Below are 14,944 nucleotides of genomic sequence, written 5' to 3'. Positions count from 1 at the left end.
ATTAGCAGAAAATTTGTGGGTGTTGTGACCATTCATTACTGCAAACAAATAATGTTATGACATGTATTGTACTTCTACTCGTATTTTAAAGTAACTTCTCAGTATTCAAAATGCATTGAGTTTCTTCTCTGGGCAATACAGCACCTTCTCCTTCTTCCACAAAACACCCGGAATAGGATGCAAGTCTTGGGCTTCATGTGGATTTTCGAGATGTGAAAGAAACCATCTCAAAAGATAAAGCGTGGATTGGTAGAACCATATATTCATTTCCTCATTAAGCATTTATTGGGCCATTATTCAGTGTTCAGAATTTCTGTTTAAAGCACCTAAAGATAACAATTCAGTTTGATAGGACTTCATAAATATACTTCATAATTTAGATTTAGGTTTCCACGGTTTTTATCAATTTAGTCACATACAAGTGGGGCTGTTTGATCATATTCTATTTCCTGGCTTCAACATTTCAAGCCTCTCCAGGGCAGAAATGAAAGATTATGAGTATGCTACATTTCTATAGCTCTTTCATTTTTTTCCCCAACCCTAGCTTACTTTCATGTCTGCAATAAAAATTTTGATCCAGGTCGGATTTATGTGAACATTATTTTTTTTTTTTTCAGATTGACCTACCCCGTGACTGAATTTTGCAATGAATCCTTATCAGGTTGTTATACACCATTGCAACTGGGCACCTTAAAATTAGATGGAAAGAACAGAGGATGTTGCCAGAGGATGTGCTGACTGGATAAAAAGTAGGTTCTACCTTGTTTCATTTTTTTTTTCTGAGCATAGAAGCCACTTTAAAAGTTTGCAAGTCTTTAAAACATTAGCTCCAGATGTTTTGAATGTGCTAAGGTGAGCAAGTGCAGTGAAAACCATAAAACACTGTGTGAAGGCGATTCTGATGTGCTATTACATTAAAGAAAGTAGATGGAAGTTCAGGAACATACTGGCAAGAAACCCAAAAAGCCAAGTTTTCTACCGACTGGTTCTAAAAGGCTGGATAAGTCATGATCTTCCTTGCGTCTAAAGATGCCTACAGACTTGGATCAAAATTTGTTATCAATTAGTGTTACCACTCTGAATTGACATAATTTTGACCGGTGTCAAAAGAACAGTGTTTTATTTAGTTCATCCAAAATAGATAAATGGGCAATGTCTATAAGACATATGGGGATTGAAAATAGTTCATAGACTTCCCATGACTACCTTGGAAGGTGGCATGTATAGTGATTAAAATATCTAGGTTGCTTGGGTTCAAATCAATCAGCGATTTACTAATGGAATGACCCTGTAAAAGCTTCCTCATATCTCTCTGCATTTATCTCCTCCTCATTTTAGAATGAAGAATCCCAAAGCTCATAGTTTTATTGTAAAGGATTAAAAATTTTGTGCATGTAACATATATGGAATTTCTGAAGACAGTAAGCACATAATAAATGTTTGTTATTATTTTATCCATATTATTATTAGCATCATTATTGTTATTTTAGAGTCCATTTGGCATGAATCCTGGAGTCCAGGATTCTGGATTGAAAACCACTGGTCTAACCTCATAAACTCATTGAGTTGAATTTTAATTTAGAGAGATAAAAATTAATCAAGCAAGCATTTATAAAAATTATTCTGATTGTTTATTTATGAACTATTAAGTATTATGTTGTGTGGTCTCAATAGTTAATTAGGAATAGTTTACCCCTTTGTATTTTGACTATCTATGTTGAGTTGACAGAGATTAGTTAGTATATGACTCTTGCTGCTACTACTGCTGCTCAGTTACTTCAGTCGTATCTGACTCTGTGTGACCCCACAGATGGCAGCCCACCAGGCTCCACCGTCCCTGGGATTCTCCAGGCAAGAACACTGCAGTGGGTTGCCATTTCCTTCTCCAATGCATTAAAGTGAAAAGTGAAAGTGAAGTCGCTTAGACTCTTGTTGACAAATACACAGGAGAGTTTTCCATCCAAGGGCGTCCACAAGCTGAAAAACAGGGCATTCTTTTGGGGTTGACCTTATTTTAATATGGAAATCACTTTTGTTTTTAAATTCAAGCAGGGTTTTATTCCCTTTCTCCCCTCCTTTCTTCCTCTTATACTGAAACAATAAGCTAAGTTTTCTGTGCTACAGCCTGGGTATGCCACATTCAGACCGTATATCCAAATGTATAAAAGAGTAGAAAGTTTTATTAATGATTTGTAGTCATACATACTGTATTCAAGACTCGGGGTAAAAATTTATATATAAAAAAGCTCATAGTCGAATATATACCATATTATGATGAATGAAGACATACCAAATTTCTTTTCCATCTCTTCTAAAATATAGACTGCATTGTGTGATGATATACTCCCACAAAATACCATTCTAGTAACACACACTTTTGGTTTATTATTTCACCTGGGCAGCTTGATTTTGCCTGGGCAGTTCTCTGTTAAAAGTAGAACAGTTTGTATCTAGTGAGGCATCTTATTGAATGTTGCTTGAAAAACTCTTCTTTCTATAGTAATGTGCACAAAAAAAAACATAAATTTAAACAGATCCTGGTCTGGTTTTATTACATTTAGTTCCGGGCTATGTAGACACATTATCTGAATCCTTTTGGCACCACATAATAATATATCATTGATATAAGAAATAGTTTGTATGTGAACAGCATTACTGTACTTTTATTTAAATGTATAGATTTACCCTAGAGCCATGCTGTCACTTCTGTTTGTTATAATATTTTCCCCTAAAGAACACTGGCATAATATGTCTCCTTAAGATCCTGTAGAAATGTTGGATTTTAATATTTTATATTATAATTATATTCTGATATTTCCTTCCAATAATAAAATAACCCTAGTTTCTCATAAGGAATAACACATTTGCAGAACCTCATACGAATTCTAATTTTTAAACTGGGAAATTTGTGGTACTAGGAAATATTACCAGAACTATTTTCATTCCTATTTGTTTTAAAAGAAATGGTCTAAATGAGGTTTTAAACTTTCTTTTTTAAAGTCTGTCTTATTTTCCCTTTCTACAGTTATAAAAAATTTTTAGCTCTTTTATATCATTAACAAGAAAAGATACCAAATGTAAGCATGAAAAATAGACTATTTAAGTTACTAGTTGAAATATACTTAATTTTAATAGGACATAATTAAATTCTCAAGTATGTGTGATACAGTTTGGTGTATAATGGTATAATGGTAGATTCATTTGGAAAACCTAGAATGTTACTTTTTTTCTTTTGTAACTGTAATTTTTATTCATTTGCAATTAGTTTCAATTAAAGTTAAAAATATAATTCATATCATAAGGCAAATGGCTAATTTCTATAGATTAGAGGTTTTGTATTAAATTTGTTTAATATAGATCTGAGACTCATTTATTGGGTTTTGATTATTGAATATGATACTTTGTTCATGAAATGGTCATCTTATGTCATGTTTAGCCATATTTGTATATATGTAACTTTTTAAATAATCAAATAATGTTGGATAAACTTATATAGAAGCATCTTTATAAGAATTCAATAAATCTAATTCTCACAATTTTATTGTTATAATTGAATTTTGCACTCAATCTTTTTATCCATGTCCAAGGCAAGATCACAGAGGTCACTAATCGTCCATGTTTGTTTTTAAACAATACTTGAAATGACATAGGAATTTATCAACTTACTTATAATATTAACAAAATTTATACTAATAACTATTTGCATCTAGCTAAAATAGTTAAGTACTCATCCTGTTAGGAAGATAAGGTAGTCAAAATGTGACTCTAATGTATTTTAAAGATGATGTCGTGATACTGCCACAGTAAACTTCTGAAATAAAACTACTAGTTTATATTTTAATATAGTGAGTTCCTTATGTACAAACCAACTTTCAAGGATGCAAATGTGCCCCTACATGCCAGCTATTGTGCTACTGTACTTTTCAAGGTACTGTACCATAAATTAAAACTATTTTCTTCATTTTTTGTGTTTGTTAGTTTTTTATGTATCATTTTTGTGAAAAGTATTATAAAGCGGTTACGGTACAGGACTATATAGCCAGTTGTGTTAGTTTTATATTTGGGCTAGCTTTGTTGGACTTAAAAACAAGCTGGACTTACATTCTTGGGACAGAACTTACTCATATGTAGGGAACTTAACTGTATTGGATTATGTGTTTTTACTATCGCTGCCATCCTTACTCTTCTCACCATTTAAGCATCAGCAAGTCTTTTATACACACTGAATTAAGTATACAATAGTCAGAAATATCCCTCCTTTTATTGGTAAAGAGCAGTACTTTAAAGAAAAAATCATTTAGTAAATTTTATAATCTTATTTTTTAATATCAACAGCTCAACTTTTGATGACTCAGAACAGGGCTTAAACCCAGTGAGAGAGAACTGGAGATGAGTAGAGACAGCACAAAGGGCTGGATTGTCAAAGCAGACTGATTCACATGAGAAATCTTTCCCAATAACAAGCTTAGCCAATGACTTCAAGAAGACATACAATCACGAGGCACAGGTGAAACAGGGAGAGAATCGGCCCTTCAGTGCAGTTACTCAGATTACTTCTTGCCAGGCAGGATGTGCTCTGGCTCAGGTTATGCAGAGAGCCTCTGTGTGATATTTGTGCCTGCATAAATGACACAAAAGAGGGCCATTTTGCTGTGACACATTATCATTTCATTTCCAGGTGGTTGTATAGCTTATGTGACATTTTCCAGGAAGCCATGCACTATAAATTTGTAGATTCCAGATTTGTTTAGTACAAACAGTTGTAGACAAATGAAGTATATTCTGCTAAAATATTTTCATAGATGAGGACCCTCTTGAGAGGGAGGTGATTAGTGTGTATACCAGCAGACCTGTTGTCTGCTTGACTGCAAGGAGATTTGGTAAATTAGCTTCTTTGTTTCCAAGGGTGTCTCCCCATCTCCCTCCTGCTACAAGAGAGATTATGGACTGTAGACATTCTGCTTAATGATTTTCTTCCCAGGAGCCATTCTTGAAGAAGACAGGGTGAGCGGGGAGTTCATCCACAGGGCAGGAAAGAGATTGGAAGAAAATGTATGTAGTTTACTGGTTGCTGGGTCTTTGGAAAGAATTTCAATCTTTGCTATAATCTTCTCAGCTGAGTCCAGGGAGAAGGCATGACTCTGGAGATACTCTGTAAGTTTGGAGATATTTCAGAGCTGAATATACTCTCTGAGATATCTCCATGACTTAACGTGTCTCAGGGCACAGCTTAACAAGATGGCTAATGTCTTGGAATATAGGAGTTGTGATTGTCAGTGGTTGACTGTAGTACCTTGTGGACCAACCTGAGTCATAGCCATGTTATGGAGTTTTGCACATCCAGGCCAGGCGTGTTGAGGGAAGATTTATAAATTTACTGTTGTTTACAAGAAAGGCATGGAGATAAATGTGACTGCTTCACCACCGGAAGAAGGGATATATAGAGTGTGGACCCATCACTGAATGTCATGGAGGATCACAGAAATGAACAGCAGATGTGATAGAGAAGATGATACCTAGACAAGGCAGGATCAGCTGGGCTCAGGGAAGGCCAGAGATAGTACACGCCATTACATGGACAAGCTGCCCTAGATTCAGTTCCGGGAAAACATGTAAGGCCACTGGAAATCACATAACTTTGGGGAGGGAAGGGAAAAGAAGGGGTGGTAGAGAGAAATAGAAATAGGACTTGATTTGATTTAATTTTACATTGGAAAGGACTGTATTACCGTAAATTGGCAAGATAAATTCTTCTGATGGGAAAACATGTTGTAAGCCAAATTCCACTCAGACATAGAACAGTAAATATTATATATATTTTTCAAAATATTGAATTCATGACAGTGGAATTTCCAACATGCTCTATTACTTTTGTGCTGTGTGCTTAGTCACTCAGTTATGTCCAACTCTTTGTGACCCGTGCACCGTAGCCCACCAGGCTCCTCTGTCCATGGGGATTCTCCAGGCAAGGATACTGGAGTGGGTTCCCATGCCCTACTCCAGGGGATCTTCCCAACCCAGGGATCAAACCCATGTCTCCCACATTGCAGGTGGATTCTTTACCAACATAGCCACAAGGAAGTTCAAGAATATTGCAGTGAGTAGCCTATCCCTTCTCCAGAGAATCCTTCCATCCCGGAAATCAAGTCGCAGTCTCTTGCATTGCAGGTGAATTCTTTACCAGCTGAGCTACCAGGAAAGCTCCTATTACCTCTGCTGAAGAACAAATAATAGAGGAACTAAAAAAAAAAAAAAAAAACACCTCTGTCTTTACCTGTTGTGTTACCTCAATTATGTTATTAGTCTCCTGAACTCTCAGTTTCTTTTCAAAGTAGGTATAGCTATGCCTATTCACACAGTTGCTGTGAAGAGTAAATAAGATGTAAATGAATGCTTTTAGCATGTGGTCTGGTATACCTACTGGTAGGTTTCCAATAAGTGTTTGAAAAAGCCTGATCTGAAGCAATGTAATTGATGTGATACTATTCCTTATCATTTTGCAAATTATTTAGTTTCTGTTTCCATATTAAGACAATTCTTCCCTGACCCTTTGAGATTTGAACTTACCTCTTTTGTTCTTCTGTTTCTAGGACCAAACATTTCTGTGACCCAAAGATTGTTTGTGGGCCACCAAGTGTTCTACTGTTACTGGAAGAAGGAGTTATCGCTGCGAATGGATGAAGAAATGTAGCAGGTACCACAAAGTCCCTTGGTGGTAGTGTGGCCATTGGGTCATAGGTCATTGAAGGTCATAGGTTGATCAAAGAATCTTTACAAATGTGGATCTGAATTATGCCTTACACATTTCTAGATGTAGTCCTCTTATTACCAAACCAAATTTGGGTCTACCTGTCCATGTTCAACTCAATCTACTGACAGTAGGTGGTGGTGAAGAAAAGAGCAGCATTTATTGCAGGGTATAAGCAAGAAGTCCAGTAGTTTTAGTGCTCAAAATATCTGAACTCCCTAAAGACCTTCAGGGAAAGGTTTTTAAAGACAGGGTGAGGGAGAGGGGTTGTGGGGTTCATGATTCACTCATGGACACTTTTTCTCCTGAGTTGGTGGTGAGGTAACCAGGAGTCAACATCATCAACCTCTGGTTCTAAGGAACTGGGGTCCACATGCTTGTGGGCAGCATATAGTTAACTTTTTCCACCTGGTGGGGGTTTTAGTATCTACAAAACAGTTCAAGGGACATGGCTCAGAATGTTATCTATATCCCTTGAAAGTGAAAAGAAAGTGAAGTCGCTCAGTCCTGTCTGACTCTTTGCGACCCCTTGGACTGTAGCCCACCAGGCTCCTCCATCCATGGGATTCTCCAGGCAAGAATACTAGAGTGGGCTGCCATTTCCTTCTCCAGGGGATCTTCCCAACCCAGGGATTGAACCCAGGTCTCCTGCATTGCAGGCAGATGCTTTAACCTCTGAGCCACCAGGGAAGCCCCTGAGGAGGAACTAAATGTCCTTGACTGTGTTTAATGGCTAAACTGTTATTATTTTGTCTTGCTTGACTGTTTTCCTTTTTTTCTGCATTTTCTGACTTCTCTGATTAAATATACTCTTTGAAACTCTGGGAAAGCCTAGGAGGCTAAAGTTTTTCTATGGACAAGGGGCTGAGAGTGGACACTGGACTGAGGGGTTGGGGGTTCTGTTCTGGGAAGGGCCCATAGGTTCCTGCTCAGTTACACTCTAGGAGCCATTTTTTTTGTTTTGTTTTGGTAACACTGATGTTTAATTATTTGAATTCACTGTGGGGTTTTTTGTCGTCCCATCATAATTTATATGAGAGGGCAAGGCAAACACAATTTCTGATATTTCATTTATTTATTCATTTTCATTTTATAGCTATCAGTGGAAGTACTGATATTATGGGCCTGTATACATTTTCAAGAGTTTCTGTTCTCCTTAGAAGTAATAAATAATACCTGTAAGCTGTTGGGAACACTCGTTCTCTTATGAGGTCAGAAATGTACAGGTGTAAAAGATGCAATATTTCCTCAGGATGTGTTTTAAAGCACCAATCAAAACTCAACCAGTATCTTCATTTTCAAAAGAAATCCACTGAGCTTCTTTTGTGCTCAGATGCTGTAACAACAGGCATGAAACTAATTAGAGACCAAAGCCTACAATGCCATGTTGTCCCTTTGAATGCAACCCTGGAGATGGAAGGAAGCTGGAGGGGAACATGGCTGAGTGTATCACCCTTTAACAACAAGTTAGCCCAAAACAAAGCACATTTCTGCCTGCAGATTCTTGAATTTTACAATTGTTTCCAGGGAAACAAACGTATAATTTAAGCTTTTACAATTTCCAAATTTTCTACTATATATCCCAAGATACATAAACTTAGGGTTACTTCTCCAGATCATTACTTTATCAACTACGTTTTCCTTCTTTACAACTACCAGTTCCAAATAGTTTGTGTGTTAATGTGGGATTTTGAACCTGTATTAGCTATTTTGGAAAAAATAATCCAACTAGTGTATTTATTACCTTACTAAAAGTTACTGCAATGATCTTTTTAAAAATTCTGTTTAGAATATTTTAAAACTTCTTCTTGTTCCTCCAGTCTATTTTATTCATTAAAAAAATATTTGGAATTTGTAGTTTAAATTATATATTTGTTTCCCTGGAAATTCACTGATAGAAGATTGAAAATATCAGAATGAAAGTAAGGAGACTTGGTTTTTGTTCTCAGTTCTGTCACTGACTAGCTTTTTGACCCTGGGCTCTTGATTTTTTCCCTGAATCTGTGTTTTCTTTCAGGTAAAATTAAGACATGGTGTTAAAAGATTCTTAATTTCTTTTGTTGTTCTAACATCTTTTGAAATTGCTTTATGCTTTTTTTGATGACTTCTGACTTTCTCAGCACTAATCACAAATGTATGATGGTTTTCCTTTCATAACGCTGCTGTTGAGACTAACTCTTGTGGCAATGTGGATGGTCATGAGATCCATTGGGATAATATACCAAAATGGACATTATTTAAATAGCAAATAAAACATATTTACATCACGTGGAACCTGGAAGTCCCAGGTTCAGCGAGAAGCATGATATTTCCTATATGCCTTTAGAGATGTGTTAGGAATCCAGGGATAAAATGTATTTTTTATTACATGCTCATCACTTTCCTTGAAGTCAGCAGTAACTCAATACACCCAATGTGCTTAGACATGGCCTTTGTAACAGGTGTCATTGCTTGCTGTCTGTAGCTTGTGCGTTCTTATTCTGTATAACTCCCAAAGAATGTTTGTCAAGTTCAATTTCAAGTCTGAGAAGCCAGTGTAATGATTTGCTTCCACATCGTGGACTGAAGTTAGAAATGGAGCAACTGACATGCAGGATGAATTTACTGGCCTGGAGCCACTAATTACAGAGGCTGTGTTGGCAGAACCTGAAATGTTTAGATGAAAAACCCGAAGCTCTGAAGAAGATTGGAAGGAACATTTTCATCTAAAAAAGGTGGAATTTTAAATTAAACATGATTGGAAGATGATTGTGTACTAGTTTAAAGTCATCCCAGGCATTGCATTATTATAGACTTTAAATCAGTCATTTTGTGCAAAAATAATACTTAAGCCTGGTTTTATTACCCTCTTCTTCAGAAATCTTGAGATGAAAGAAGAAATCTTCATTATAATAACTGAGATAAAACTGGAATTATAGATGCGAATAAAGTTAACATCCTGGAAGAAAGAATAGGCCTGTATCTACAATTACCTGGAATATAGCTGTATTTGCTGTGTATATCAGATAGAGTCTCCAAAATTATTTTTTGAATTGGATTGATGTGACCAGTTCATATGAAGTTTTTAAGCCAGTCTAACAATCAAAACAGACAAACTGACATATCTGGATAGTATATGTTTGATAAATTTGAAGGAATCCAAAGAGACAATTGGGATTTTTATAAGACAAAATTTATATATAAAAAGATTTAATGGCATATTTCTAACTTGTTTCTCAATTTAGTTCCATATAAGGAAGTATGTTGAATTAGTCTCACCTCCACAGTGTTTAAACTACAGACATTTACAAACAGGAGAAAAGTAAAAAGACTCTGAATACTTAACAAAATGACAAATAAGAAAAAAAATAGATTATGTGATATTTTTTTCATGCTTCCAGTGGTAAATCATGCTAATTCAAGTTATACTATTACAGAAGGACCCACTTTATATAATCCACTTGAATTTCTAAACAGTATCATTGAGGTTCCACAAAGAACTAGGGTTTACTATATTACATCAGTGTAACATAGTTATTTTTCCAAGAAAATGACTTAGGGCTAGAAAATAAAGGGCAAGGGCATGGTTATTTCTGTGCTAGAGACGCGCCAACATTTGCATCAGTAGAAGATTATCAGATTAGTTTTGTATTTATTAAAAAGTAAAACTACAGAGTATTTTAATCAGTTAAATGTGTAATAGTTATTGACATTGGTAGCAGAAAAGCATCTTAAGTTTCAGAGATGGTATCCTAAGGTATTAATTTATGGTAATGCAGTAACCAACCAAAGCTAGTGTAATTAACAACAAAAATTTACACTGAACTTTTTTTTTTTTTTTTTTTCAAAATCTAAAGCTGCATGATAGAAGTGGGTATAAACTTTTTGGCTTAAAGGTCTAAAAAATAGACTAAATAGGAATTAAATCTAAATATATAATATCATTAATGACATGAATGAAGCAGTTTTTTCTACAAAAATCTTGAAGTGCTAGAATAAATGTACAATTTTCAAAATCTTAGCAATGAATAAAAGTAGAAAAATTTACTTGATATAATGAATAATAGAATTTAAGAAATCTAAATGTTAATGAGAGAAATGTTAATAAAGAACAATCTTTAATGAAAAAGATTAAAGATTTCTTCTTTTATCAAAAAGCCACATATAACATTATATGTGTTCACAATAAGCTAAGTAATTCCAATATCAAAGTATTGTTGTTAGAATTTGTTCACCCCATTAATGCATTTTAATATTATATATAATTGATCAAATGTTGTAGTATTTATTTATTATAGAGGCATATAACTATGTAGAAAGATGTATTTTAGTTTTTAGAAAACTTCAAATATTTTTTGCAGGATTTATTTACATATGCACATCTGACTTTATGAATCATTCTTAGCTAACATTAATAGGTTTCCCACGTAGTACACTGGTAAAGAATCTGCCTGCCAGTGCAGGAGATGTGGGAGACTCAGGTTGGATCCCTGAGTTAGGAAGATCCTCTGGAGTAGGAAATGGCAACCCATTCCAGTATTCTTGTCTGAAAAACCACATGGACAGAGGAACTTGGTGGACTACAGCCCATAGTGTCACAAAGAGATGGACATGACTGAAAGTGACTCAACACGCCTAGAAAAAACCAGGAATTACTCTAGATCCATAACATTGCAACTGAGAATATAATTAAAATTAAATAATAATTCTAAAAATACATTATAATTATCACATAGTTACATATTTTAATAAAATTTAAGGAAAAGTTTAAATCAATGAGCATTTACTCATTGTAGGTGTTGTGGAATGTATGCAGAAAGAATTAGTTTCTACCTCAAGAAGTAATAAACAAAATATCAAGAAATAACAGAAAATTTTGTTAGAAAAATTTAAAAATACCACAGTGATGCATGAGTATTGTGATATGCATGCTATAAACAATGAGACAGGAATATTATTTCATGTTTACTTTATAACTCAAACACATCACAGTTTTGGTATGTGAAGAACAGCTATTAATTTCTAGGTATGGTATTCACATGTGAATTAGTATTGCTATTAATATCACATGAAATGCATTAAATATAAAATATAAAACAGCTGTAAAAAAATTTGACTCCATCAATTGGTTAAATTTCTTTTATTCACGTTTCATTAATGTTTTCTTCACATTTCATTAATGTTTTCTTCTTCCCAGATTAAGGATGAATTTCAGTTCATTCTCTATCTAGGTTTCCATAAATTTTGAATTAAGAGAGCCTATGTTGAAAAGGTTTTATAAGTCTTTCAGGAATCTGAATAAATATGCACATTTTTTCTTTCTCCACATATCTGCAATTAAAATTTGTATCTTTCTGAGAAACCTGCAGACTTATAAAGAAAGAATAGCCAAGCTAGTAAAATTAAAATCAGTATCTCTCTAAGGAAACTACACACTCTTGAAGAATGGCCTGGCTCGTTACCAAGAGGAGTACTTAAGATCCAAGGAGTGATTTACTGTTGTACAGTTGCTCTGTTTTTCCCTCTGGTTTTATGAAATGAACTATTGAGCAACAACTTTGTTTATGTCATTAAGATTAAATCTCTGTCAAAATTGTCCTGGAGGAATTCTAAAAGGTCTGGGAAAATGGTTTTAGTATTAACAAGGATGCTGGTTTTTCACATTAAAAAATATTGTGTTTTCTGACATCCTAATTTGTGTATTTGCATGTGTGTGTTTGGAGGGTAGCATGAAAAATAACTTAAGAGTGGTAGATAGATATTTCATTAATTACATCTTGTTTCTTTTTTGTATATGCAGGTATGAAAAATTTTGGTGTGTCTGAGGGGGAATCGGTATGACTTGTTAGAGTTGAATACATTTATAGATGACTCATTTTTCCATCATATGCTACTCAAACTCTGAAGGCTAAGAGACAGTAATATTCTAAACTGTTTAAAATAAAATAGGTATTAGAATGAAAGATATGATGACTTGGGAAGTTATATGCTACTTTAATTTCCAAAATTAGTTTTAAATGACTGCTTATTAAGTGTTGAATTCTGAATGTGATCATGCTTGAAAGACAAGTACCTTTTTTGATATATCTTTTTATTTTTTAATTGAATAAAAGATTATTTAAATTCTGTAGTGCTTTACAATTTTCAAAAGCATCACACACATGATTCACATAATCTCATAACAACCTCTCTTTCATCTCTACCTCTTCCTTCTCCCTACTGGTAACGACTAATTTGTTCTCTGTATCTGTGAGTCTGCTTCTTTTTTGTTTTATTCACTAATCTGTTGTTTTTTTTTTTAGATTCTATATGTAAGTGATATTATATAGTATTAGTATTTCTCTGTCAACTTATTTCAGTTAGCATAATGCTCTCGAAGTTCATCCAGGTTGCCACAATTGGCAAAATACCATTATTTTTTATGGCTGAGCAGTATTCCATTGTTTATCTGTTGCTGTATACTTAGGTTGCTTCCATATTTTAGCAATTGCAAATAATGCGGCTATTAACATTGTATCTTTTTGAGTTAGTGGGTTGTTTTTTTATGATATATACCCAGAAGTAGAATTGCTGGTCATATGGTAGTTCTTATTTTTAGTCGTTTGAAAAATCCCCATACTCTTTCCCAGAGTGACTGTACTGATTTACATTCCCACCAACAGCAGATGAATGTTTCTTTTTCACCATATCCTCATCAGCATTTGTTTATTTGTATTCTTTTTGATACTAGCCATTCTGACAAGTGTGAGGTGATAACTCATTGTGGTTTTGATTTGCATTTCCCTGATGATTAGCATGTTGAGCATCTTTTCCATGTGTCTTTGGCCATCTGTGAAAGATGACAACTTTTAAAAAAATTTTTTATTTTATATTGGAGTTGATTGCGATGTGTTAGTTGCAGGGCTACAGCAAAGTGATTCAGTTATTACCTATTCATGTATACATTCTTTTTCACATTTTTTTCCCATTTAGATTACTATAGAATACTGAGCAGAGTTCCCTGTGCTGTAAAGTAGGTCCTCGTTGGTTATCTGTTTTAAATAAGCAGGGTATACATGGATCATGGATGATCGTGGATGTTCTGTGCTTACACACTGTGATGAAGCCTTACATTAATAAACTGCTACTGAAAAATTTATTTTCTTTCAAGTTCAGATTTGTTGTTATGGTTCTTTAGCTTAAAGAAAGAGAGAGAGAATTTTAAAAATATAATTCTGAATTTCCCCTTGAAGGATTTTTATATTACAGGAAAAACCTCTTGATCTCAATTTCCTTGCAGCTCATGGTCTTACGGTGTAGCATTTTACTTAGTCAACTTCCTTAGTAGTAACACCTGATCGTGTGAAGAATGTGTGTGTCTGTTAAATTATTTAACAAGTCTCACAACTTTATGTAGTGATCTCACTTTATTCTTAGAATACATTCTAATGAAATGTGAGGTAAAGGAAATTTGTGGGAATTCAGCACACTGATCACAGGAGCAGGATCTATTCCTTGAAGCCTTGGTGGCCTAAACTCCCCGTTGACTGAGTTTTCTATACTTCATTCATTGACCCCTATGCTCAGCAACTCATCCTGGCTGGAAAGAGATGGTCACCCAGATATGAGTGCTCGTTTGTGCTACATCTTCCTCTTGTGTGTCATTTGTGATCATTGTTTATGTTGTTGTCATAATTTAATGTGTTGTCATAATAATATAATGTGTGTAAGAGTTGCTTGAGATGATTACTGAAAACCAAATGGAGGCTGTCACTATGTAGGTACTATAGGAGCTTTCTGTTGTAAAGACTCTGTTCAGAGTGGTATTTGACAGTCTTATACAAACAGACCAGAACTCATCTGATGAGTAAATTATTAGACAATTGATAGAGTTTGTAATAGCAGTACTAGTAGAAGTCAGAGTAATAGTTATTGTTCTTTTATTTGTATTCACAGTTTTATAGAAACATTTATATGTATCACTTCACAGATATGACTAACTTCATGATAATTTATTCCATGTTTACTGATGACTCAGGTGCTCAGCTGGAGATGAAGCTCAGAAGACTAGGGAGTTGTACTGAGAGCTACCATGAGGCTAATTTCCAGTCTTAACTCTGAAAGTACTTGCTTACTTTAATATTCTTATTCATATCTTTTATTTCTCCCCAAATTAAAAATTTCCCCATAAATTTTTTGAGAGATTATATAATACAGGAATAGACTACACACTGTTGA

At 34.5% G+C, this 14,944-nt stretch overlaps 1 long non-coding RNA gene across 1 annotated transcript in view; it reads left to right on the top strand.

Annotated features, from left to right (window-relative positions):
- The first annotated feature begins 616 nt into the window (after positions 1-616).
- LOC138991208 (uncharacterized) overlaps positions 617-14,944 on the top strand; it is a 32,178-nt gene continuing 17,850 nt past the window's right edge. Inside the window, exons 1-2 of the long non-coding RNA XR_011467166.1 lie at positions 617-749; positions 6,591-6,694. This is a non-coding gene — a long non-coding RNA (uncharacterized lncRNA). The remainder of the gene's footprint in view (positions 750-6,590; positions 6,695-14,944) is intronic.

The sequence above is a fragment of the Bos mutus genome, chromosome 16, assembly GCF_027580195.1.
Source record: "Bos mutus isolate GX-2022 chromosome 16, NWIPB_WYAK_1.1, whole genome shotgun sequence".
Taxonomy (NCBI): domain Eukaryota; kingdom Metazoa; phylum Chordata; class Mammalia; order Artiodactyla; family Bovidae; genus Bos; species Bos mutus.
Note: the sequence above shows the minus strand (reverse complement) of the source record. Positions and strands in the feature narration are given on the sequence as shown.